This window comes from Apodemus sylvaticus, chromosome 4, assembly GCF_947179515.1.
Source record: "Apodemus sylvaticus chromosome 4, mApoSyl1.1, whole genome shotgun sequence".
In the NCBI taxonomy this organism is placed as follows: domain Eukaryota; kingdom Metazoa; phylum Chordata; class Mammalia; order Rodentia; family Muridae; genus Apodemus; species Apodemus sylvaticus.
The window spans coordinates 132067768-132092804 of record NC_067475.1 but is presented as its reverse complement, the minus strand read 5'-3'; the positions used below and the strand labels follow the sequence as shown (position 1 = coordinate 132092804).

General features: G+C 44.9%; 1 long non-coding RNA gene across 1 annotated transcript in view; it reads left to right on the top strand.

The window, feature by feature from the left end:
* LOC127683395 (uncharacterized) overlaps positions 1–24276 on the top strand; it is a 30018-nt gene extending 5742 nt beyond the window's left edge. Inside the window, exons 2-3 of the long non-coding RNA XR_007977535.1 lie at positions 20949–21113; positions 23891–24276. This is a non-coding gene — a long non-coding RNA (uncharacterized LOC127683395). The remainder of the gene's footprint in view (positions 1–20948; positions 21114–23890) is intronic.
* The last annotated feature ends 761 nt before the right edge of the window (positions 24277–25037 follow it).

The following is a 25037-nucleotide window of genomic DNA, read 5'->3' as shown; positions in this document are numbered from 1 at the left end:
TGTAATTTTATGCTATTTATTTATGTGAAACAGTTGTCAACATTGGTAAATATAAAATCAAATTATTGATCAGCTCTGAAAAACATGGGTTTCTGTGTCCTGTAGTATCAAAATCCAGCCAGACTTTATTCTTTATGGAAAAAAAAGTACACCCATCTCATTGTTGTAAAAACTCACTTTTGTCTCCAATAAATGGTAAAGTTGTATGTGGACCAAAGAATCATTTTAAAATAAATTTCTTTATGGTTTATGAAATTAGATAAATGTTTAATCTATATATCTATTTTATATGTCTACATATCCTCAATCACATACAGACTTTTTGGTCCAAAAGAGGATTCAAGGTGACAACAGATAAGAAACCCTAGTCTAAAAAAATCTGGTTATAACCAGTTATGGCAAGACATCACAAAAACAGGTCTGACCTTTAACTTGTGGTCTGTGTGACTTTGGGCAAGTCCCCCATTATATAAGTCTCAGTTCCCCGGAATTTAGAGTGAGACATAGCTCTCCCCGCCCCCCTCAAGCCACCAAGATCGGCTTCTTTCTTTCCTTCATCTTGGCTCAGTTCCTTGAGCTTCGATCAAAGTGACTCATGTTACAGAATGGTTGTGAGAACTCACTTTGCAGTAGGATTGGATTGGGTTATTGATACAATGACAACAAACCCCATATTGTCCCATCTTGAAGCTAGAAAAATGTGTTTCTTGCTTACCCAGCATGTCCCCTTAGTCTGGTTGGAACACAGCTCCATACTGTTTACTCCGAAGGGCTTTGTTTTTATCATCTGACCAAGCAGCTCCCTGGTGCGGGAAGGTAGAGGTGGTGTTAATCCCACTAGGTGAGAACAAGGCCACTACTACGATTTTTGAGCCAAAATTGAAGCAAGCTTTATTAAATACTGCTCAGTATCATGGGCACTGTCCAGGTTCATGCCCAGGATCCCCAAAGTTTGGTACCCAATTACAATAGATAGGGGCTTATAAAGGCAAATCCTATAAGGCTATACCCAACTCCGTCCGATCAGGGGCAAGCATACATCTTGAGCTTCTTCCTGACCACATATCTCCCACCTCCGTGAGGTCAAGCACATCCTGTGCAATTTGGGCAACCATGCTTGTTTACAGCAGTGAAAACACTGTGCTTGTTATCTTATATGAGCAGTCACCTGCATTCCAGGAAGTGTCTGTCTTTGAGCAAGTGGGGCTTACAAGGGTTAGAGGTATTTTGGGGTTATAGATCTCTTAAGCATAGTAATTTAAACTTAAAACATAACTTTAGCCATCACAGTGGACCAAAGTGAACCAGCCCACAGAGTCCTCAGAGTATGGGTCAGCACCAATGGAAACTGCACCACATCCTGTGTTCCCTGCTGTGTCACGGGGCCTGGCTCTGCCCCCTGTCAGCCCCGGTTTCACTTTCCTCCTCGCCCCATAGAATACACACAGGTCTCCAGGAAATGCTTTCCTGAGTAGGTGGTTGATTCATCACCGTATTCCAGTTCCATTACTGTTGCTGTGACAGATACTCAGCCAGGAAGCAACTTAGAAAAGGTTCACAGTTTCAGGTTACAGCTTACAGCCCATCACGGAAGGGAAGGATGCCAAAGCAGGAACTGGACCAGCTGGGGAGCTGCATTGCATCTACTGTCAAGAGAGAGAGAGAGAGAGAGAGAGAGAGAGAGAGAGAGAGAGAAAGAGAGAGAGAGAGAGAGAGGAACGTGCATCCTTGCTGTTGTTGCTCAGCTAACCCTCTTCACAGTTCAGACTCCAGCCCTGAACTGTTGCTGCCTTCAGTCAGGGTGGGTCTTTCCACCTCAATTAACAATAAAGATGCTCCCAAACCAATCTGCTCTAGATAAATTCCTCAGTCCAGACACCCTCCTCAGATTATTCTGTCCTGTGGCAAACTGACATTTATAACTAGCCACCACACACCTGGTCCTTTCCTCTCGGTGCTGAGGATGGCTCTGGTCTCCAGCCCTAGGACTTGTGTTTTGCTCAGGAAGATTGTAGGTGGAATGCACCGAACGGATCAGAAAACCAGGATGAGGTATATGAGAGGATTCCCCCCTTCGTATCCCTGGAAATGGACACTACGAACTTAGGGACACTAGAAAAGCCCGTGGTTATTTATTTAGTATGCATCTTCTTTGAGACAAATTCTCCCCGAATAATACAGAATAACCTTTCTCAATGTTGGGGTTTTGTCTAAGCTCCACCCCACACCTACCTGGCAATAGCCAGGTATGCCCCGCCCCAGAGATCTGGCCCACTATAAGAGGGGTTACTTGCCCCTCCTCTCTCTTTTTGCTCTCCGCTCTCCCACATACTCTCACCTCTCTGCCCCTGAGGCTCTTTCCCCCTTCCACGTGGTCATGGCCGGCCTCCACTCTCTCTCTCTCTCTCTCTCTCTCTCTCTCTCTCTCTCTCTCTCTCTCTCCCTCTCTACCACTAACTAACTCCCATCCTCTATTCTATACCATGTCTGTGTGTGTGTGGTCCCTCAGGGGCAGAGGTGCCCAGGCAAGGGCCCGCCTGGACACCTTCCCCCACACCGCCTAGCCACACTCACCTAACCCCTATACTCCCGCCTTTAAGCCTCACCTAACCTCTGCCGAAAGTGCACCACCTAACCTCATGAATCCTTCACTCAATCCTCCTGCCTTGGCCTTCTGAATGTTAGGATAACAGGCAGGTACTACTGGGCTGAGCCAGGAGCCCACTCTTTAAAAGTTTCAACTATACTTTTGTAGGGATATAGTGAAAGGCTGGGATTTATTTCTCAGTGGATGTAACGAACAGTGTGTGGCGGGGAGACTGGAGTGGGACAGTTTGGAGCTCGGCCCTGCCCAGCCCGAGGGACAGGCTTGGAATCAGTCTCCCTGGCTTTACAGCTAGTGCTGGAAGGAGCTTTTGTAATGTTTTCAGCTGAGAATCACCTAGTGTCGGTCCTGATTCCACCATCTTACCTGCTTTTTCTTTTTGTGTTAGATCCTTACATGGTTTTAATAGTGAAATTAGCAAACATAGATGGATAGAAAGGAAAAAGAAAAGCACCATTAAAGGAAGAATTACCCAGGAGAAAAGAAGCATTGTGTTTCCCCTCTCGGGTTAATGGCATTTAAGAATGCCAGACACTTTCAGGGCTGAGAGGATGTCCCTCCCAACATAGATCAATTAGCGCACTGTGTTATACTTTCTGTCGCTACTTTGTAAATTTACAGATAGTAAATTTACATCACAAGCTTGGCCTGATGTTTTCAAAGAAATTCCTCCCTTTTAAACAAATTTTAAACGATACACAACAACTGTCTCTCTCTGACTTAGAATTATAAACCCCATATGCACGCCTGGCTTTTTAAGCATCAGGAAAACAAATCTTTAAGTAAACACCATGAAGTGGGCCACGTAAGTAAAGTCTTCCCCTGAGGCAGGAAGGGAGAGAGATATTCCTGAAAGCCACGGGAGAACTGGGCCGAGGGGACCCTGATGGACGCCAGTTCTGCTGTTGCTCAAGCTCCCCACGTTCCAGGGAGCCACCCCACGTTCCAGGGAGCCACCCCATCACCTTTCTGCATTTCCTGTTTTTGGTATCTTTGCGATACTAAGCGCTGACCCTAGAGGCTCACAAATGCTTGGCATGCACTACACCACTGAGCTGCATTCCACCCTAGTGCGGAAGTAGCCAGCTATGGGCAGGTGAGGTACCAGCCACCTCCTGGGACATCTCATCTGCTCTGGGCTAAGAGCATCTAGCAAATGCTGTGTGTTCATTTCATCAAGGTTTTCTCCCCCTCCCCTTCAGTACTTTCCAGAGTCAAAGTTAAGATGTGGATAAAATCAGACTAGCTACATCTCAATCGTGTTGGATTTTAAATCCTTAGCAGAAAAGGAAAACAAAGTCTGGCAGCTTCGAGAACACGCCTTCCCTGAGCACATTCTCCTCCAGCACAGCGGCACCAGCCCCGGTTTGCAACCGAACATGTGTGCTCCACACGGCATCTGCTGCTTAAATATTAATCTCTCCAGGTCTGCCTTGAGGAGAGCCCAGGTATGGGATATACAGATGGTCAGAGCAACTCTCTAGGGAAAGCCTGGAATTCAGCTTTAAATGGTTCCCTTTGGAGGCTGGAATCTCTAGCTCAGAACACAGATTAATAAAGTCAAGGGAATGATTTCCTGCACCCCCACTTGCCCTGAGTCAGGGGAGACGCGCTTGCTATTGGCTAAGTGCCCTCTAACAGCTGCTATCCATGAGTGAGGTGAAGATTGCCCTGGGAAGGTGAAAGGCAGGACACTAGGGTACCTCTCCTGCCGAGCAGCATTCATTTTCTATAGTGTCTTCCTCTATGCACGCCAGCTCACGGGCGAGGCATGTTTATACTGATCTGGGTTTGCACACAGCTTGGTCCCTCACCTCCACAGACCTTCTCCTCCCTTGATCAGGGGGATGTGTTTTGTGCCAAGCGCCTCATCTTATAGTGACTTGCTATTAAATGAGGATGCAGACAGATCTGTGGACTAAAGTGCATTGCCTGTTTGTGAGCCTGGACCGCAGGAATCCTGTTGAATGAGTGATTGTTCTTGCTTTGTATTAGTGATCCAAGGTTAATTTCTTTAGACTCTTCCTGCATTTTTCCAACTCTGTATCTGTAAGTTCCCTAGGGTGCATTTCCTTCTCACGAGAGGAAGAATGTATTAAGTACCTTCTGCCTCTAAGCCCCTAGAGAAGGGAAACCAAACTTCAGACATTAAACTAGTAGTCCATTTTACGCAGCGATGGATACCGGAGTGTTGCCAGTAACACTGAGGGGTTGAATTCAGTGTTGAAGGAAAACGAAGTCCTCTGATGTCTGGAAGGATCCCAGAAATAGGTATTAGCCACGTTTAAAGCATAGGAATGTTTGTGTGTCCCTGCTTCTCTTTCTCAAGTTAGAGGTTGTTCATTAGGTTATTGCCTTTAAATCACGTACTTCCTGCATAACAAACCCCAAACAAAACTAGGGGAAAATAAAAAGGACAAGTGCATGAAACTGAAATTATTATTATTATTATCATTATTATTTATTTGAGCTCTGGGAACAAGAGAGAAGATAGTTAAACAGGGGTTACTAGTTGCCAGGAAAGATGCTGCATTTTAAAATTGAGATGAGGATTTCTCCAGGAAGGCCTTTTTCCTCTTAAAAAAAAAAAAGGTGGTGGTGGGGGGGATTAGAGAGGGCTCTGCGGGCTCCTGCAGCCTGAGTGGAATTGCTAAGGGCTCCTCTCTGTGCGCCTCAAACCTGACACCAGGCTTCATTTCACTGAGCCAAAAAAGGGTCCTTTTGTTGCTGAATTTTTTTCTTTCTTTCTTTTCCTCCCTAGTGTCATCTCTCATGGTTGCCTGGGCAACCAGTGTGTATCCTTTCAGCATAGGTTACTGGGCCCCAGGAAGGAAGTGCCCCAGCACTGGCCTGCTATTTTTATAGAACTGTTACATAATACAGTCTATTAGAGCTTCCTCTTGGCGTTTTATTGCACAAAGGGGAAATTAAGTTTGATGCCTCCTAAATGTTGGATGGAGGATGTCAGGTGACTCCGGGATTGTTTGGCTTCGGCCATATAGCAACAATGTTCCCATAAGCAGTTCTAGGAGAACTGACATTCAATCGAGCCCTTGGCAAAGAGCCGGCTAGAGGAAGCAGGGCTCTCTCTGCGGTAGTGTGTAGCCACAGACGGCTAGGCTCTCTTCCCAGCTGAGGCCGAGGGAGGTTTTTAAAGATGCAGCTCATTCAGTTTTCTGAGGCTGGGTGGTTACTGGCAAACAGAAAAGTTTAAAGACAAAGCTAGGCTGTCTCCCTGACTGCTGCTGAGGTGTATATGGTCTGGATGCGGGGGTGGGGGTGAGGGATGGGGGGTGTTGGGGGAGTGGGGAGTGGAAGGGGCGGGGGCAGGTTTGCCCCTGGGCAGCTCTGAAGTGGTCCCACGGAGGTAGGACTTGGGAGGGGGAACAGACGAAACAAGTAGCCTCTAGCAGACTCACAGGTCTTTGCCACAAGATCTAAGGTTTGATTCAATAGGAAAAACAAGGTCTCAGCTCCTTTCTCCTCATTACACTGCCTACAGTTGGTTGCCAAGTTGAAATAATGAAGGTACATTTTATGAGTACGGCAGATCAGAAGTTCTGTCCAGCGTAGACACAAGTCTGTTTGTCCGCAGGGAGACATACATCTACAAGGGTCTGGAGCATTCTCATTTCCATAACCTCTGTCATCTTGAGCCCTCCCAGCATGCACTGGGGCTGCCAGGACTTTTCTGCTCTTTGCTGCTTGGTAGAGGTCCTTTGTTTATGAATGACTTCCCGCTTCTCAATCAACAGACTACAAAACTACTTTTTCTTGCGTTTTTCCTCAACAATGTTCACACCAACGTTTTGAAGTTGTTTTCTTCTTCTTTCACATCAACCATTTCTCAGCAGACAGGTGGGTGGCAGGTATCTTAGAGCATAGATTGGGTCTGACATTAGGAGTTGGAGGATACCTTTGGTGAAGGTCTCAATCTTCCATGCTAAGGCCTGGTTCTAAGTGGTTTGTCTTGGTTTAACCACATCCTCTGTCTGATCTTGCTATAAATCAAGTTTCCTAGCTCCTTGCTGAGGTCTGGCAGTTTGCAGGATGGCTGGAAGAATGCCAAATACTTACCAAGATGAGCATCTATCCCAAGCACTGTCCATTTCTAAAACTTCCTCATTCACATAAGCTTTGGGATGGCTGAAGGGAGTGTCTTATGCAGAGTAAAGATGGTATAGGAGCAGCTAGTGAAGAGGTTGATAGACGTCTAGAGAGCCCCAAGGCCAGTGGTTTCAGTCCTTGTAGCACTTGAGGACTATAGCATCTACAAAGTGGAAGCGCTCTGAACCCCTTCCTGTGAAGCGGTATTGTGCATGTACACACGGTGTAATCCCTGGAGCTGGCCATCAGGTCAACCTTGATATCAACTGCCCCTTTGGAGACCCAAAGACTTCCTGGAAGTGGTACTGTGTATATGCACATGATTGACTCTTTGGAGTCGGCCATCAGGTCAACCTGATCATCAGCTGCCCCGCTAGAAGACCTGGGTGAGCCTGGTGTTTCCCATCCTCTAAGCAGGCTTTCTGTGGTTAAAAGGAGCTTGCTAGGAGGAGCTTACAGATTGGGAACTGAGGGAAGTTCTTGATGTGGTAGTTCACACTCTCTTCTCTTCTCCTCACCCCACTCCACCTAACGGGCTGGTTTCACCGCGTTGTTTGGGGTATTGTCTTAGGTTTTCCAGGGATGTGAAGAGACACCATGACCAAGGCAACTCTTAGAAGGACAACATTCACTGGCTTACTGGTTCTGAGGTTCAGTTCATTATTACGGCAGGAAGCATGGCGGTGTCCAGGCAGGCATGGTGCAGGAGGAGCTGAGAGTTCTGAATCTCGTTCCAAAGGCAAACAAGAGAAGGTTGGCCTCCAGGCAGTTAGGAGGAAGCTCTCTCAAATCCCACCCCCACACTGACACACTTCCTTCACCAAGGCATCCCTGTTCTAACAGGGCCTTACCTCCTAATAGTGCTGCTCTCTGGGCCGAGGATATTCAAACCACTTGTATTTACCAGGGAAGTCGTCTTGGACTTGGGTTCAAGCCAATTGGTGAGCTAGCAACTACACAAGCCTTTTTCAGGGTGAGGGTTTTATTGTTGTTGTTGTTTTTTTTTGTTTTTGTTTTTTGTTTTTGTTTTTGTTTTGGTTTTTTGAGACAAGGGTTCTCTGTGTAGCCCTGGCTGTCCTGGAACTCATTATGTAGACCAGGCTAGTCTCAAACTCAGAAATTTGCCTGCCTCTGCCTCCCAAATGCTGGGATTAAAGGTGTGCACCACCACTGCCTGGCCAAGGTGAGCTTTTAAACACAAAACCCATACTTCAGTTAACAAGGACAGGTAGCCAGAAACAATGTACAGAAGCCAAAAAGCAAGGTTAGTACATTTAGGGACTTTCCCAGTACTATGGACTTCAATGGATTCGGTCTTCGCTTTTAATTTTGGCCAGTGTTTGCTGTCTATTGCTGAGACTTACAGCCTGAAGGGCACTTCCATCATGGAGTCAGGTATGTTAAAGTCTGGGGCCCTGTTGCATTACTGTCTCACCAGTCTTTTTCTCACAGCCTGTTGTAATCCAGCCTTCTCTCTCATCCCCACAGTAACTGAGGCTCTTATTTATCCTGAATGTAGGTTATCCTGGTTTCCCAGATGATTGTTTCCCTCAGCATTTACTTCTAGAAGCAATATTGTATTTTGCTTTTGGAGTAAATTTACAGTGTTAACCTGACAGCTTTTACTGCTGTACTATTTTAAAGCTTGAATTTCACACTCCATAGCCACATCCCTTATCAACCTTTCTATCTATCTATCTATCTATCTATCTATCTATCTATCTATCTATCTATCTATCATATCATCTATCTATCCATCTATCTATCAATCAATCACCTATCATCTATCTGTCTGTTTTTGTGTGTACCTGTTTGTATGTGAGCAGGTGTGTGCTGGGAGAGGCCAGCCGGCCGTCATTCTTCAGGGGTTGTCTGTCTACCCTGTTTTTGACACAGGTCTCTCTTTTGTGGCTTGGAACACATCAAGCAGGGTAGACTGGCTGGCCAACAAGCCACAGGGGTCCACTTGTCTCCACCTTTTCTGCACTGGGATTACAAGAGCAAGCTACCATGCCCAGAGTTTTTGTTTACACATTTGGTCATTGTGTGTGCATGTGTATATGAGTGCCTGTGTGTGTGTGTGTCCATGTCTCCATACCACTGTAGAGGTCAGAAAACAACCTTTAGTTCAATTTTCTCTTTCCACCATTTGGGTCCCAGGGATTTTATCTAGTTACCCTGGCCAATCCCTCTTTTGTTTTGTTTTGTTTTTGTTTTTTGATACAGATGTTGCTTACAGAACAAGAATGATGGAGAGGGACTGTTGTACCAGGAATGAATACTTTGGTATCTGAACGGAGGCTCACACTTCATTGCCTGTTACCATGGACAATGGCCCCATTGTGGACGTCTTATCCAAACATGGTTGCATGGCTATTTGCAAACCACTTTTATCTATAAAGCAAAGGCCCCCCCTTTTTTTTTTATTTCAAAGAAATCATAAAAATAAAGGCACAGTGTGGCCACAGTCTTACTCTGATCAAAAAATCACACTGTAGAGTCAGGAAGGAATAACGTCGATATTTGTGGTCCGGAGTGGACATAAGAAATACTGAGTTTAACAATGGATCCTGGTCTCCATAGGGTGGCTTGATCCTCCACTGGGCAAGGACCACACGGAACACATTGGGGTCCTGGGCTCTTAGTTACAGGCTTCATCAGCTTTTCTAGAAAATAGCAAAGAAGGAGGACAGTCATCCAGCCATCTGGAGAACTGCGAGGATTTCCATGGGTGCCTTCAGATTCCTGAAGGGGGAGCATTGGTGGAGTGCAGGAAGGAGTGGGAGGGGCATGCAGGGGTGGGAGGGGCATGCAGGAGTGGGAGGGGCATGCAGGAGTGGGAGGGGCGTGCAGGAGTGGGAGGGGCATGCAGGGGTGGGAGGGGCTTCCAGGAAGGGAAGAATGGGGACATCTACATTCCTTTTTAAAATGTAGGTTCTGGAGTACTCAGCACTCAACTTAATACTCCATTGTCAAGAACGTTAATTACTAGGTACCACCGTCCTCTTTTTTTTTTTTTTTCCTCAAACAGGAAACAGTTCTAGCCCTCATCCTATAAGAACCTCCAGAAAGACCGAAGTGATAAGGAGCTGATGGGATAGTGTGGACATTCCATGAAGATTTGCAGGCTGAGCATCACATTGCATATTTCCATCATGCCCAGGAGGCAAACAACAGAGGAGACTCTTGCTGTCTTAGAATTTATTAAGTGTCGGAAGGAGGTGCCATATAAATATTACATAGCTATTAAAAAATGCAGTTGCACAAAAGATGAATTGCGTCCCATCATGAAAGGCTGTGAAACAGGAAAGGGCTCACAAGAACAGTGGGGTGTGGAGATGAGAGTGGGGTAGATGTTCCTTAGCCTCCTAGACTCACAACGGGAGGGTACAGCCCATAATGGTGGGGAAAACAGGTGGCTGGGGTGACTTATTTCCTGGTGACAGAAGCTAGTAGCAGCCGGCTCCTGGTGGTGTAGATGGGCAGCAGATGCCTGGGTGGAGACATACTGGCCGTGATCCTCAGGGCCTGCTCTGGTGGGTCACTCCGTCCTCCCCATACAGTTTCATCAGCTACAGAACAAGTGCTTACACACATACGCAGGTCACATCTTCACAAGGTGTATACAATTAAAGAAGTACTTATTTCCTTATGTATATGTCTGAGTATATGCGGCCTTTGAAACCCTGGAGCCCCTGAGGTCGAGTTACAGGTAGTTGTGAGTGATCTGCCTGACATGCATGCTGGGAACCGAACTTGGGTCCTCTGGAAGAACAGGAAATGCTTTTTTTTTTTTTTTTTTTTTTTTTTTTTGAGACAGGGTTTCTCTGTATAGCCCTGACCGTCCTGGAACTCACTCTGCAGACCAGGCTGGCCTCAAACTCAGAAATCCGCCTGCCTCTGCCTCTGCCTCCCAAGTGCTGGGATTAAAGGTGTGTGCCACCACTGTCCGACCAGGAAATGCTCTTAGTAAAAGAAGTCAGATTTATATGATCTGAAATTCATGATTATATGATTCAGAGTATCAGAAAATGTTCTTAATTACTGAGCCCCTCTCTAGTCCCTTCATGCGGTTTTTTTTTTTTTAAAATCGTCTTAAAAGAAATCCACTGGGATGGGACCTCATGTTTCTGCCAGCTTCTCTGTTTTTCTTCTCTCTGCCACATTCTCAGGCCAGCTTCCTGTGTGTGGAACCGGAAGGGAATATCAGGGTATGCAGCGAGCAGCGGCTTCTTCCTACGCACTAGCCTTGGCGAGAGCTCTGCCCTCCTTTATTTATTTTTAGAGCACCGCTCTTTCCCTCTTTCCTTTTTCAGAGCCGAGGGTAAGGCGATAGCCTGTCATCAGCATCCCGGAGCCGAGGATTTCACACACACACACACACACACACACACACACACACACACACACACCTCCTCCCCTGCTCCCTCCCCTGCCCCCCATGGAAGTGAGACTTCCTTTGCCAGTGGTAGGACCTAGAGGTACTTCTCCCTTGGTCAGCCTGAGAAAAGACGTCTCTGGTCCTTCTTCCGTCTCTAGTCTCTAAGCTTCGAATCTTGAGCTAAGTGCTGAGGGGCTTCCTAGGGTGTGAAGTCACTGACTTTTTTTTTTTTAAATAAACAAAACAACATACTATTTTTAAAGGCTTTGGGATCCTAAAGGAGGCATTTGGCAGGTTGGCCCAAATGAGGTATTTAGTAGGACTAAAACAAGAAGCGAGAGGAGTAATATGACTTACCTACCCTGGCCCACATTAAGTGAACCAGCTCTCCTCCCCCAAATACAACTGCTTGGTTTTATTGGAAGAAGAAAGAGCTTCTTCCTGGGGGCCAATTCTCTATGTGAGGGGAAGGCTTTCTCCCTCGGGGCCAGCGGAGCAGAGCCCACACATCCACCCTTCATCCATCGCTCTTGGCTTCTGACACTGAGGGGCAGGTGACTGCCCCGGGGGGCTTGGGCTTGTCTTTCGCAGTCTCCAGGCTGGAGGCTCTCTGCTTCTCAGAGTGAGGTTTCCTCGCAGCTGCCTCAGTTCTGTGAGGGCTCAGAGTGTCAGGAGAGCCATTGCAGTAGACCTGCGAGGTGTCGCAGAGTAGGTGTTCTGTGTGCCAGGGCTGAAGAGCAATTTCTTTTTCTCTTTCTATTTCCTGACAGAAATATGAGGGGGATTTTACATTCCGGTGACAGGTATTGCTTCTGCCGTTTGGACAGATATAGTTTCACAGATGTATGGCGTCAGGTTTTGAAACAGCTGCCATTTGGGTTCATCGTGTATTAAAAATGGGTGCTTTTCATACAAGAAAAAGCTCGGACTGTGCGCCGAGTTCATATGCCTAGAGCCAGGGTGTTCATGCGTACCTTTGGACAATAAAGTCCTGAGGCTTTGGTGAGAATGGCATTGTGTGTGTGTATGTGTGTGTGTGTGTATCCAGATGCATATATATCCATATGTATGGATACTAGAGGTCAACCTTGGGTCATTTCTTAGGAGTCATTCACCTAGTCTTTTGAGGCAAGAACCTGGGATGGAGGACCTCTGATCTGGCTGCTGGCGACACTGCTTCCCCTGTGGGTGGATCACAAGTACAGGGGAGCTTGGGATCAAATTCAGGTCCTCTTGTTCCCATGGTAAGTACTTTACTGACTAGGCCATCTCTTTAGCCCTACCATTATATACTTTCTCTCTGACTGCCTCTTTGTAGATTGTTTAAGACAAATACTTCTACAGATTTTTTTGGCTTTATTATCCACTAAAATCTGTGATTGACATTTCCAAGACCAGCAATTAACTTCCCAAGACCTCATGCTATAAACCCCTTAAAGTTTTACACAGTATGATTATTGGTGCTCTTATATGTTAGCCGATCAAGATGATACTGGGATGTTACCCATCTTTAATTCGAGCCAAAATCCACAGCCTCTAAGAAGTTCATGCTTAATTCTGGGTCTGTGAAATCTTCTGATTAATTCTTACTTTTCTCTATTTTATTCTCTTTAACTATAATGCTCTTTAATGATGACTTAAAAAAAATTCTCTAAAGGAAAAAAAAAGGAAAGAAAGAAAGAAAAACCACCCATTATTCAGGAGGTACTTAATATTCAGTATCATAATAAAAGGTTCTATGAAGAAAATCTTTTGGTAAAGTTGATTCTTAGATGTTAGTTTGCCAAAATAGCCCAAGAAATATTGTGGGGGATTTGCACTGCGGCAGTGCCTTTGAAGTTTGGTTGCCTGCCTTTAATTTTGCAGTGAGCCCTAATCTCATTAGATTTCATACAGTCAGTGTTTGTACTGGCACAAAAGCTGTCCAAACAAAGCCAAAATGTTGACACCACCGTCCTCTGATGGCGTTTAGAATGAATACATTAAACACACTTGCGATAGCATTGCATTAAGCTAAGGAATAAATTTTGAACTTTGAACTCAGCAGGATTTAAAAAAAAAAAAGTCTGCGGGATAGCTGAGCGACTGTGTTGTGGAGTTGTAGAGGAATTCACTGTGCTGTCACAAAAGCCCAAACAGGCAAACATTTTCTGCATGCAGTAGTGCTGTGTGATTAAAGAATTGAAGCATCATTAGACCGCAAATCCATTTGTGAGGGGGCCTCAGTGCCAGGTAAAGTAGGCTGGCGAGTTTGCTTTGAAATTCTCCGCATAAACTTGATTGAATTCATTCCTAGCAGGCTGAAAGCGTATCTCCTAGTTAGTGTGTGATGCTACGTCTGTCTTCAAACTACACCCCTGGTTTACATATTTTGACAATTTCGTTAAAAACCTGGCTGTCACCTTCCTACTGGTGGGATGAAAGTTCACAATGGACTAGATCAACTAGTGAGATTTATTTGCTGCCTCCCTTGAAAGGGAGGCAGCTACAGTTCTAGACCTGAAAATGAACTCAATAATGGTTAGGACTACTCATTCATTCATTCATTCATTCATACTACATGATACTATATAAAACAGAAGATTTACCCTATAAAATGTGCACTGACCTACACACTTGGAACACGACTATTAGGAAGCCTGTAATGGTAGCATTCCACGGGCTAAATGTTGACCGAAAACTCATGTGCTAAAATCTGCGTGTGTTCTGCTTCGATGGCCTCGTGACAGTCGGTCCGAGGCTTTCGCTTGTTTGATGCTAGTTTCCTGTATTTGCTTGCAGTGTGCACAGAAGGCTTCCTAAGGCATCTATTTGGAATCTGTCACACCAGCAGCAGTCAAAAATGGCACCAAGGGCACAATCCCTTTTTAAAATGACTGCCATGAAGAATAGTCTTTTAGGTCTTCATGTCAAGAGTGGTAGGTTTTTCTCTTTTTCTGAATAGCTGGCTTGTTTTTATTTTTTCGTTATGATCCTGTGACTAAACAGCAACCTCTCCATCCTTCTGATTTTTTTTTAAGGGCCTGAGAGTGCTATTTTCTAATGTTAGTAATTAAAGAGGGTTATTGGAATGTATACAGTCTGAGTACATTATTTCCCTGTGGCATGGTTATTTGTCTATTTTTATACTCTCCCTGGAAATCAGCATCTTTTTAGTTGCATAATGTTTTTAAAGCTGCTTTTAACTCTTTGTGGAATGGGCTAAAGATACACATGTCCATAAACTCATATAAACACCTCGGTTCATGCTTGCTCATGAAATGAATGGTTGTATGTTGGGCTAGAGGTATGCTTGTTCATAAACTCATACAAACATCCCCCAGTTCATGGACGTGTGAGGCATGGATGAGTGCATGGTAGGCTAGGGATACACACATGTATAAGTTCACACATGAATGCACCCCAACTCATGCTTGCACATGGCGTGAATGAGTGTATGTTTTCTAAAACCATGGCAAAGGAGAAGTCACAAATTAGGAGCATGGTGTTCACTAAAGAAGGGACAATGAAAATGTCAGCTGACACCACAATGAGGTGGCTTCATTGAGGACCTTGGGGGGCGATCACAGAAGCACAAAGCACAGCTGCCCAAAGCCATATCAAACAGGTCCCAGGAACCTTTCTCATCTCTGTAAGCAAAGGTTTGACAACTGACCTCAAGTCTGCGGTGTTCTGGATTCCGTCAACAATGTGATGGGTCCACAATACTCCACAGGCTTGTCCAACAGGGTGTGTTCTGCTTGTTTTCAGTTAAACCCCCCTCAAATTCAACTCTAGGTACCAGAACTCCAGGCTGGCAATAAAATCCCCTACTTCTCAGCAAGGCTGGGTTGATGTCCTTATAAAAGCAATGGGTGGAAGCCGTGGCACCCTTGGGTCTGGAACTGCCATTTTGCTTCTGAAGAGCTGCTGTGACAGGTGTGGTCACGATGTTAGTCAGCACTGTAGGCATACTTGAGCTCAGCTGGCGTCAAGGTCTACTGCAGGACCTCAAGGGCACGAGTAGGATGTGTCCCCCATGGACAGAGGGTTGTCGGTAGTAGACTGAGTGAAAATTTGCTTCACAATAAGTGACAATGTCATTTATGTGATGGGAAACTAATGTTCTTTTTCTTTCCACTGGACCTGGCCTTCATGAGGAGAATGCTGGTCAGGGTGAGGTGATTTCTTTGACTCTTGCTTGTGAATGACCTAGAAAACAATGGAAACCCTTACCTGAGCTAGCATGGCACACAGTCTAAAGGCAAAGGGCCAGGATGAGTTCTCCTCTCCTGTGATCTCCCGTCTCAGACCCCAAGCCCAGGAACCAAAACTCCGCTTATCTCTCTTCTGTCCAGCTACAGACTGTAGGCATCTTTATCCACCAAACAGGGATCTCCTGAGGAGCAAGGTTACACATAGCACCTCTTGCTGTACTAAGGATCTCCTTCTCCAACCAGGGCCAATATTTAGAATTACAGTACATAGCAATGGACTCAATCTCAACAGTTTTAAATTAAGGAGCAAGGTTTGCCCAACTGAGGCTGGTAAACTTGAGAACTCACTTGCAGGCCCAGCCCAGAATTCAGCACCATAATACACAGCGACAGATCAAACCTCAACAGTAAGACACAAATCTGTTTCTCCTAAACCCTTCCACTTATGTATTTTAGGATGTGTGGAAATACCAGAATAAGGCTACTCAGAAATTATACAGATTAAATTTTACATAATGGTACGTTTAACACAATATCCGGAGAATGAGCGAAGCATGAAGAGTCACTGACCTCACCAATGGATAGTCCAAGATAGACTCCGAAGTTGGCCGCGCTGGGATGGTGGAAACGTCGGAGCTGGAGCTTCATGGGAGGAAGTGGGCACCTGGGGCTTAACCTGTCTGTTTCTTGTCTTCCTGCCAATGTTCTTTCTCTCCACAGGGTGCAGGAAGGAAGGCTCATGGCACGAGCTGAGCTGAGCAGCGAGCCCAGGTTATGCTGCCTTCCTCGGGTATTTTTGCCACTCATTTATAAAAAAGTGCCCAACCACGCCCGCTTCTCCTTGGTCACTGCGAAAGTGGCTCAGTTCCGGGGCATTCCTTATTCATGCACAGGTTTAACCTTGCTGGTTTATCTTGGGATTTTTTTTTAAACATGGCTAACTTTCAACTTTAAAAAAGAATTATTTTGTAATTTTGCTGTTCCAGCCCCAACTGAGGACTGAACCCAGAGATAGTGCTATAACACTGTTGGATATTTCCAACATCCAAGAAAAATTTTGTTTTGACGTGTGTGTGTGTGTGTGTGTGTGTGTGTGTGTTATACAAGTGTTTGGGTACCTGTGGAGGGCAGAAGAAGTACTCCAGATTCCCTGGAGCTGGAGTACAGGAGGTTGGAAGCCAGTCTATAAACAGGTGCTGGGTACTTAGTCCATTTCCACTCAGAGAGCAGCAGGAGCTCTTAAATGCTGAGCCATCTCTCCAGTTCCTAAAATTCAACCTATATCCCGAGGGGCAGGGATTTTGTTGGTGTTGTCCTGTTCTAAAATGACAAGAATACTCACTTGTTCTAACTTTGTATTTCGTTGAGTAAATTGATTCAGTTTTCTCTGTTGTTGGATGTTTGCTTTGCTTCCATTTCTTCTTCTTTTTTTAAAAAGATTTTTTTTTTAAATTTATATGAGTAGACTGTAGCTGTCTTCATACACACACCAGAAGAGGGCCTCAGATCCCATTACAGATGGTTGTCAGCCTCTACATGGTTGCTGGGAACTCAGGACCCTGGAAGAGCAGTCAGTGCCCTTAACCGCAGAGACATCTCTCCAGTCCCCTTGCTTCCATCTTCACTGTACATTCCACATAGTCACGATTGCTTCTGTGAACAGGGTCTCCTGAAGGGCCCTCACGAATGCCAGTGTAAGTAGGGACCAGTCTTCCCCGGCATCAGGTATCACAGAAATGCCCTGTTCTTCTATTTACTACTTCCCTGCAATTTGAATAATCTTTTCTTTCATTTGTTCTTTCTTCTTTATGTGTAGAGTTTGCTGTGCCAGCAAGGCCTTTCTGCAAACAGGGTAAGTTTCTATTGTTTCGGACTTGCAGGGAGAATTCTCTGAGGCAGCTTTGTGCAAGGCCTCCTGACTCACTCCTTCGAGCTCAGTAATCCATCTTTTCCCTCTATGATTCATTCGGAGCTTAGTGGTTAATCTTCTAGTTCTGGTTTTATGTCCGTTCCTCCCCCTCGCCTGGATCTGAGACATCCTTTCCCTCAACAATTCAAACGTCCCGGCTATTCATTTTCTCCGTTGGTTTCCCTGTTGGTTCCAAGAGCTTTAGTTGTCAACTCTGCTTCCTTGTTAGCAACCATTTTTATTCTTACTGGCTTAGTCAGGCTGTTGGCCTTGGCTTTCTTTATAAGTGTTCTTTTGTAGAATCTTTGCCTCCTAGGGAGCCCACTGCCACACAGCACAATTAAGTGACAATGTATGAGGTGTTGGGTCTCTATGAGCAGCTAGTGACTGCTTGGACGATTTATGAGCAAGAGATGAAATTGGAGAAAACCAAATGCTCAAATTCTGTAATTAATAATAGTAATAGCAATAGTAATAGTAATAGCAATAGTAATACTGTTCAAATTATTGTTAAACAGTCACTTGACACACACTGTCTGGATGCCGACCTGACAGCTGTGTGCTGTCCAGCACAGTCCCATTTGTGCCTGGCATTTCCTTTCTTGATGTCCTTGTCTCTGCCTCCTATAACCTTCTTCAGTTCTGGTTGTCTAGCCTTCTGACCTCTAGCGCTACTCTGATTCTTCTTTTGTCTCCTTCACATTCTCCACAGGAGCGAGGTAAAACTCTGGCTCATTGTATATGAAACCAATAAGCAAGATACACCAAGGAGCTCAGGGAAAACCTCTCGCAGAAACATTGGGATTGCAGAGAGATAATCAGTTTTGGAATTTCCCACCCATCTGACTCTCAGTGATTAGATGTAATGTTCTTATTTGTGTAGGAAGAAAAAAATTAGAGCTGATGTTAAAAGGAATTACACAACCAGCAAACACAAAAGTCCATAGCAACTTTCCCAGTTTATGGTAGAGTCGGGCCATAGGACAGCACAAGTCACAGAAAGCGGTCTTCTGGTGATGTTTGTGGCAAGCAGTGGGTTTTATAGCAGGAAGTGGAATCTGAATCCATCTTCTTTGTATCTCATGTTCAAGGCTTGTTTATATTTCCTCAGAACTCAGAAATAGGCATGTGGAAAGTTCTACATTTTTAAAAATGTGCAGTTAAATAGGTTCTCTGTATACAGAACTCTGGACTATATTTTCTCTTCAAGAACATATCTTCACTCCACCCTGGTTAAATGTAAAGAGACCAAGCATCCAAAACAGATTAGCAAAAGAGTTTTATGATTATAAGATGATCCTATAGCTCCCGTAGGCCATATCAGATCAGTCATGGTGGATAAAGTTGACTAGGGAATGGGAAGATAGAGAGCTCTTATAGAGCGTTCTAGAATACCCCTTCCCTCAAGAACCCAGGGCTTTGCTCTTGCTAGGAAAGTATTCCTCATTAATTGCGCACGTGTGTGTGTGTGTGTGTGTGTGTGTGTGTGTGTGTGAGAGAGAGAGAGAGAGAGAGAGAGAGAGAGAGGGAGAGGAGAGAGAGAGAGAGAGAGAGAGAGAGAGAGAGAGAGAGAGAGAGAGAGAGAGAGAGAGCACCTGTGACTTTACTACCTAGACCAGGCCAGCTGGGCAACAAGCTTTCAGAGGCCTGCCAGTCTCTGACTACATCTTGCCATGGTTGAGATTTCAGGCACAAAAATCTTTGTGTAAAAATATCTCCTGTTGCTAAATTTATCACTTGTTTCCTTTAAGCACTCGTTATTACAAACACCTGGCTGCAATGGTCCATAGTAGTTATTTCTTACATTTCTGGATTAAACGATATACTAAAAAAGAAACATTTACAATGACATTTTTTCCCAAATAGTTTACACTAGATAACATGTCCCCAGAAATGATGGGGACACCAATCTTTCTGGACACTCAGCATGAGGCATGATCTTGCAAATTCTTTGTCAACTTAATGGGACAAAAAAAGTTTAAGTATTTTAATTTGGGTATATTTTATATTCTCTCTCTTTCTGTCTCTCCCTTTCTCCCTCCCTCCCTCCCTCCCTCCCTCTTTTTCTTTTCTTTTGAGATGGGATTTCATGCATCCCAATCTGAACTCAAGCATCATATTTGATATGTAGTTGAAGATGACCCTGAATTTCTGACCCTTCTTTATTTTCCAAGTGCTGCTGTCAAGTCAGGATTTTAGGTGTGTGTGTGTGTGTGTGTGTGTACTATATATGCACACATGTATACACATGCTTGTGGAAGCCAGAAGTTGACACTGGGGTGTCTTCCTTGATTACTTCTCTTCCTGACTTTGGATCCTGCTATTTCTGCAAACCAGCTGTGCACCGAGCTCCCGGGCTGCCTGTCTCTGCCCTCCAGGCCCAGGGCTGTATATGTGCAGTGCTCATCCTGGCTTTCATGTGCATGTTGGGAGCTGGAATGCAGATTCTCACACCTGCGCAGTAAATGCCCATCGAGACAGTTTGCCAGTCACTTCGTAGTCTTGAGTCAGACGTCAGTGCCTGGATGCGGTTGCCTTCCTCTAGCATGAGAGCACACTGTTGTCTACAGGAGTCAAGGAAGACTTTACCCTTTCAAGATGCTTAAATGATTGAAAAATATAAATACATATAATTATTACTCTGCCTAACAGAATGCCATCACTTTTGATCTGGAGACTCCTTCTTGATGTCCCATATTTCTGGACTTCTTTTAAATATTTTTTGAAAATGTTTTTATGAAGAAGTATATGAGCTTTAGTCAGTCAGCCCTTCATTTTAAAATGTCATATATATATGTGTGTGTGTGTGCACACACACACACTTTGATCATATCCACCCCCATTTACCCTCTCTTGTGCCCCTGCTTGTTCTTGCTAGATCCCTTCCTCTGTCCAACTAGTTCCCATATTTATTTATTTATTTATTTATTTATTTATTTATTTATTTATTTATTCATTCATTGGTTTTTAGAGACAGGGTTTCTCTGTAAAGCCCTGGCTGTCCTGGAACTCTCTGTAGACCAGGCTGGTCTCGAATTCAGAAATCTGCCTGCCTCTGCCTCCCAAGTGCTGGGATTAAAGGCATGCACCACCACGCCTGCCTTTATCTTCTTTGCTTGCTTCTCTGCTGCACATTGACTCAGTGTCTTAGGGTTTTATTGCTGTAACCAGACACCATGACTAAGGCAACTCTTATAAGGACAACATTTAATTGTGGCTGGCTTACAGGTTCAGAGGATCAGTCCATTATCATCAAGGCAGGAACATGGCAATATCCAGGCTAGGTCTGGTGCAGGAGGTGCTGAGAGTTCTGCATCTTCATCTGAAGACTGCTAGCAGGATACTGGCTTCCAGGCAGCTAGAATGAGGGTCTTAAAGCCCATGCCCACAGAGACACACCTACTCCAACAAGGCCACACCTACTCCAACAAGGCCACACCGCCAAATAGTGCCACTCCCTGGGCCGAGCATACACAAGCCGTGACACCCGTGAGTGCTATGAGGATTGCTTGCACATGAGCATCTTCAATGAAAATATAAATTTCCATGCAGTTGCTCAAGTTGTAGAGCAAACCTAGCCTTGGGGCCTACACATGGCAGCCTCCCCTGGGTGTGCCAAGGACATTGCGCAGGATGTGACCTGGAAGGGCATCCCGAGCCACGCTTTTGTGATGTGCTCAGTAGGTCTCCTCACCTTGGGCTTCTCCTTTATATAACTTCACCGACTGTTTTATTCTTTGTGCCTTATAGGTCTGAAGAGGAGGTGCATCACTATTCCCACTCCAGCTGCATCCTATCCGATCAAAACCTCCCAACAGACTACAATACACCGTTCTCTTCTCTTCCTGCTATTCTCCCTAGAAGTGTGATAACCAGCAGCATGAGGTAGAGAGCATTTGCATGTGGATGCATTAGGTGAGAAAGGCTAAGAAAATAAAAACATAGGCTCAACCATATTATATAACGCCCATTATTTGGAAGATTGGAAATATCTACTAGTTATCTTTTATATCATTTATACATTTTTCTCTTATATTTGAACAAAGAATAGTTCATCATTAGATTACCTCGGACTAGTGTCTGTTAGTATACCTGGAAACAAATATTTCTTTGAAGAAAGGACAGGCTATACATACGCCTTCTTTGATTTGGACATGGATTTCCATTAAGCCACACTGGAAATGCCGTGAAGAAGGGTTGGCTCTGCAGGCTGAGGGGTGAACCCTGAACTCTACACTAACCTGGATCATGGTTGCGAAGCAACTTGCCCTCTTATGGGGCCAGGCTGGTGAAGAACGGGGGCACTGGGTGGTAATACACAGACAGAAAATGACCAAGACACAAAAATAGTAGTGCCTCTATCAGGCAGTGGAGTGCACAGCAATGTGCAAAACTGAACAATGTTCTGGCTTAAATAATTATTTTAACAACGATCAATTATGCTGATACCTTTTCAATATCTAAGGCTCTCTGTCCTTTAGTCTGCCTCTCTCTCTACCTGTACAGAGTGATTTGAGGATAGAGAACACAAGTAGCCTTTGGAGTCCTGGATCTATTAACCATGTTGCCCATCATTACCCACTGTGCTATTATTGACCATGGCACTAGTGCCATTGTCACTGGGTGAGAAACTTGACAGAAATGGCTTATGGGAGGGAGAATTTAGTCAACTCATAGTTATAGATTACACATGCATGCACACACATGCACAGGCACACACATACACATTCATACACATACACACATGCGTGCACACACATACATGCATATACACACATGCACACACATACATGCATATGCATGTGTACATACATACACACATGCATGGACACACATGCATATGCACACATACATGTACATACATACACACATGAACTCATACACTCACATACATATGTGTGCACATGCATGGGAGTGCACACACATGAGAATGAACATTCACAGGTGCACTTCACTAATATCATAGGCATGTCTCAAACCATTCCAATTGTCAATCAAGACCATCACGATGTTCTTACAGGAGGCTTGACTTATGAATGGGGAAAAACAGTAGTTGTGATTTGGGAAGGACATGATAATTTGTGTCCTCAAGGGTAAATGTTTGGTTTTCCTCTCCAGGTAAACCTGCTGGACCAGTGGAAGTGCTGGCTGTGTGTGTGTGTGTGTGTGTGTGTGTATAGTTTGCAGTGAGTGTTGGAAGGTGCATAGGTGAGCGTTTTGTGTCTCAGATGCAACTGTTGCAGTTGGTGGAATTATCTTTTCTATTTTGTATTTTAACCCTTGAAACTTGTGGCCAGCCACCATCTTGAAGAAGACATAGCAGAGTGGATTGACCTGACTGTGACATGGATGGATTGAGAACAATGGAGCCGCTGTGAGCTCTAGTGTACTGTGTGTACTTAGCTTAGCTGACTCTGTTTTTTCCCCCAGCTTTTTGCATCCCTAGCCAAGGCTCTGAGGTCTTCTGCTCCTAACAACCTGTACTGAAGACACCGTAAGATACCTGCTAACACTGGGAGGGTTGTTCTGTCCTTAAACATAGGTGGCCAAAGATGCCAGAGAGTTTGCATCTCCTGGTGTGGACTGGGCTGGGAAGTTCAGCTTCTTTTCTGTCTTCTGAAATAAACTATGAGATATTATCACATTCTGGAGTTTTGGGGGTGTTCATTTGTTTGCTTTTTTGTTTTTTGTTTTTGTAATAGGAACAAGGGAAGGCCTGTGTATGAAGTTGTACTTCTGTTTGGCTTCTTCTTCTCCCCAGCTTCATTAATCCTGTGTTAAATTGTTCATACATGATTTCTTAGTAAATTGCAGGCAGAAGAATTACTGTCTTGGCCTAGTGTTTTGGCTCACAGTTTTGAGCCATTGGGAGATGAGGCAGGTGGATCTCTGATTTCAGGTTAGCCTGGTCTACAGAGAAAGTCCCAAGGCAGCCAGGGCTACACAGTGAGGACCTGCCTCAAAAATCTACATTGGCCTGGGGTCAGAGATGAAGCAGTTGCTTGCCCACTGCACAGGACCCTGTGTTTCATCCCCAGCATCACATAAACCCAGGCGCATGTCTGTAGTCCCAGTGCTTAGGAGGTGGAGGTAGGAGGATCAGGAGTTCAAAGTCACCCTGGGCTTCACAGTTTGAGGGTAGCCCAAGTTATGTGAGAACCTGTCTCAAAAACAAAAACAAAACCTCAGATGAAACAAACGAAAAGTGCCTCCAGACCCTAATCGAACTTTTGAAGGATTCCAGAGATCAGTGGCCCACGTTAGTGTCGACTAAGTGACTAGATCTGTTGGGGGAGCTACGTGGCTGAGCAGCCGTTGTTTGCTGGAGACAATAACTTTCATGTAGTTCAGAATAGTTTACTAAAGGATCCTCCTAGGTTTATATATATATATATATATTTTTTTTTCCCCTCCAGTGGAAGAAGGTCCTGGTTCTGTTGGGAGCGAAAATAGCAAGAGGTAAACAGGTAGAATTAGTTTATAGTGGGATATCTAGCTTAAACCATGCCAGAGAAATTTTACCTGACTTCATTTAAATAAATATAAATATATATACTTTTTATTATTTTAAGAGATTTCATATAGGTATCCTATGTCTTTTGATCATATTTGCCACCCGTACTTTCTAACTTTTCCCAGATCCACCTCCTACCCACTCCCAACTCTATGTCCTTTATTTTTCTCTAACCAAGGCAATGCTCACAAACAGAAGGAAATTGCACATGGAAGCTCAGCTTCAAGCCGAAGCCTTTGATTCCTGATTTCTGAAGAGACTGAAGAGCCCGGCCACAGAGAAGTGATCCGCGTGTGTCACGGCGCCTGGGACATTTAGCTGAAGAACCAAGTCAGCTCCTGAGGAGCGGGGTGGTTTGGATGAGAGATGTGCCCTAGAGGCTCAGGGCTATCTGTTCTTGTTTGGTGGCTGTTTGGGGCAGTGCTGGAGGAACTGTGTCACTGGGGAAGAGGTTTGTGTGCTCTCAGCCCCGAGAGCGAGAGTGTTCCAGTCCCTTGATTCCTGTTGCTGCTAGTCAGCCTGCTTGCCTGCTGGACTCCGGTGCCCCTGGAGCCGTGCGTCAGAATAAACTCTTCCTTTCTTAAGTTGCTTTTGGTCACAGTGTTTTGTCCCAACAACAGAAAAGTAGCTATTAAAGTGAGGAAAACAAAGTCACTGTTAGTAGGAGCTGCAAACAGTGGTATGGTTTCTCAGGGGACATGGGTAATAGAGCTGAGACCTGATCCTGTCACCCTGAGACCTGATTCTTTCACCCAGAGATCTGATCTTGTTACCCTGAGACCTGCTTCTGTCACCCTGAGACTGGCCCCTGTCTCCCTAAGATCTGTCCCTGTCACCCTGAGATCTGCCCCTATCACCCTGAGACTGCCCCTGCTACCCTGAGATTTGCCCCTTCACCCACAGACTGCCCTGTCACCCTGAGAACTGATCTTATCATCTTGAGATGTGCCCCTGTCACCCTGACACTGCCCCTGTCACCCTGACACTGCCCCTGTTACTCTGAGATCTATTCCTGTCACTCCGAGATCTGCTCCTGTCACTCTGACACCTGCCCCTGTCACCCTGACACCTGCCCCTGTTGCCCTGAGACTCTCTCCTGTCATCCTAAGCCATGATCCTGTCACCTGAAGAATTGTAAGAAGATCCTGTTCCTTGTCCTGCACAGATCCTGTTTCATGAGTCTATTGCTGGAATGTTCACATTGGGCACAGAGGAGCGCACACACCCTTGCACTTAAAAGTGCTCAAATTAGAAAAAGAAAGGATGCTGTTGTAAAGTTCTTTTATATTCAGTGCGACCTGTCATTAAGGAATATGTGGCTTGTG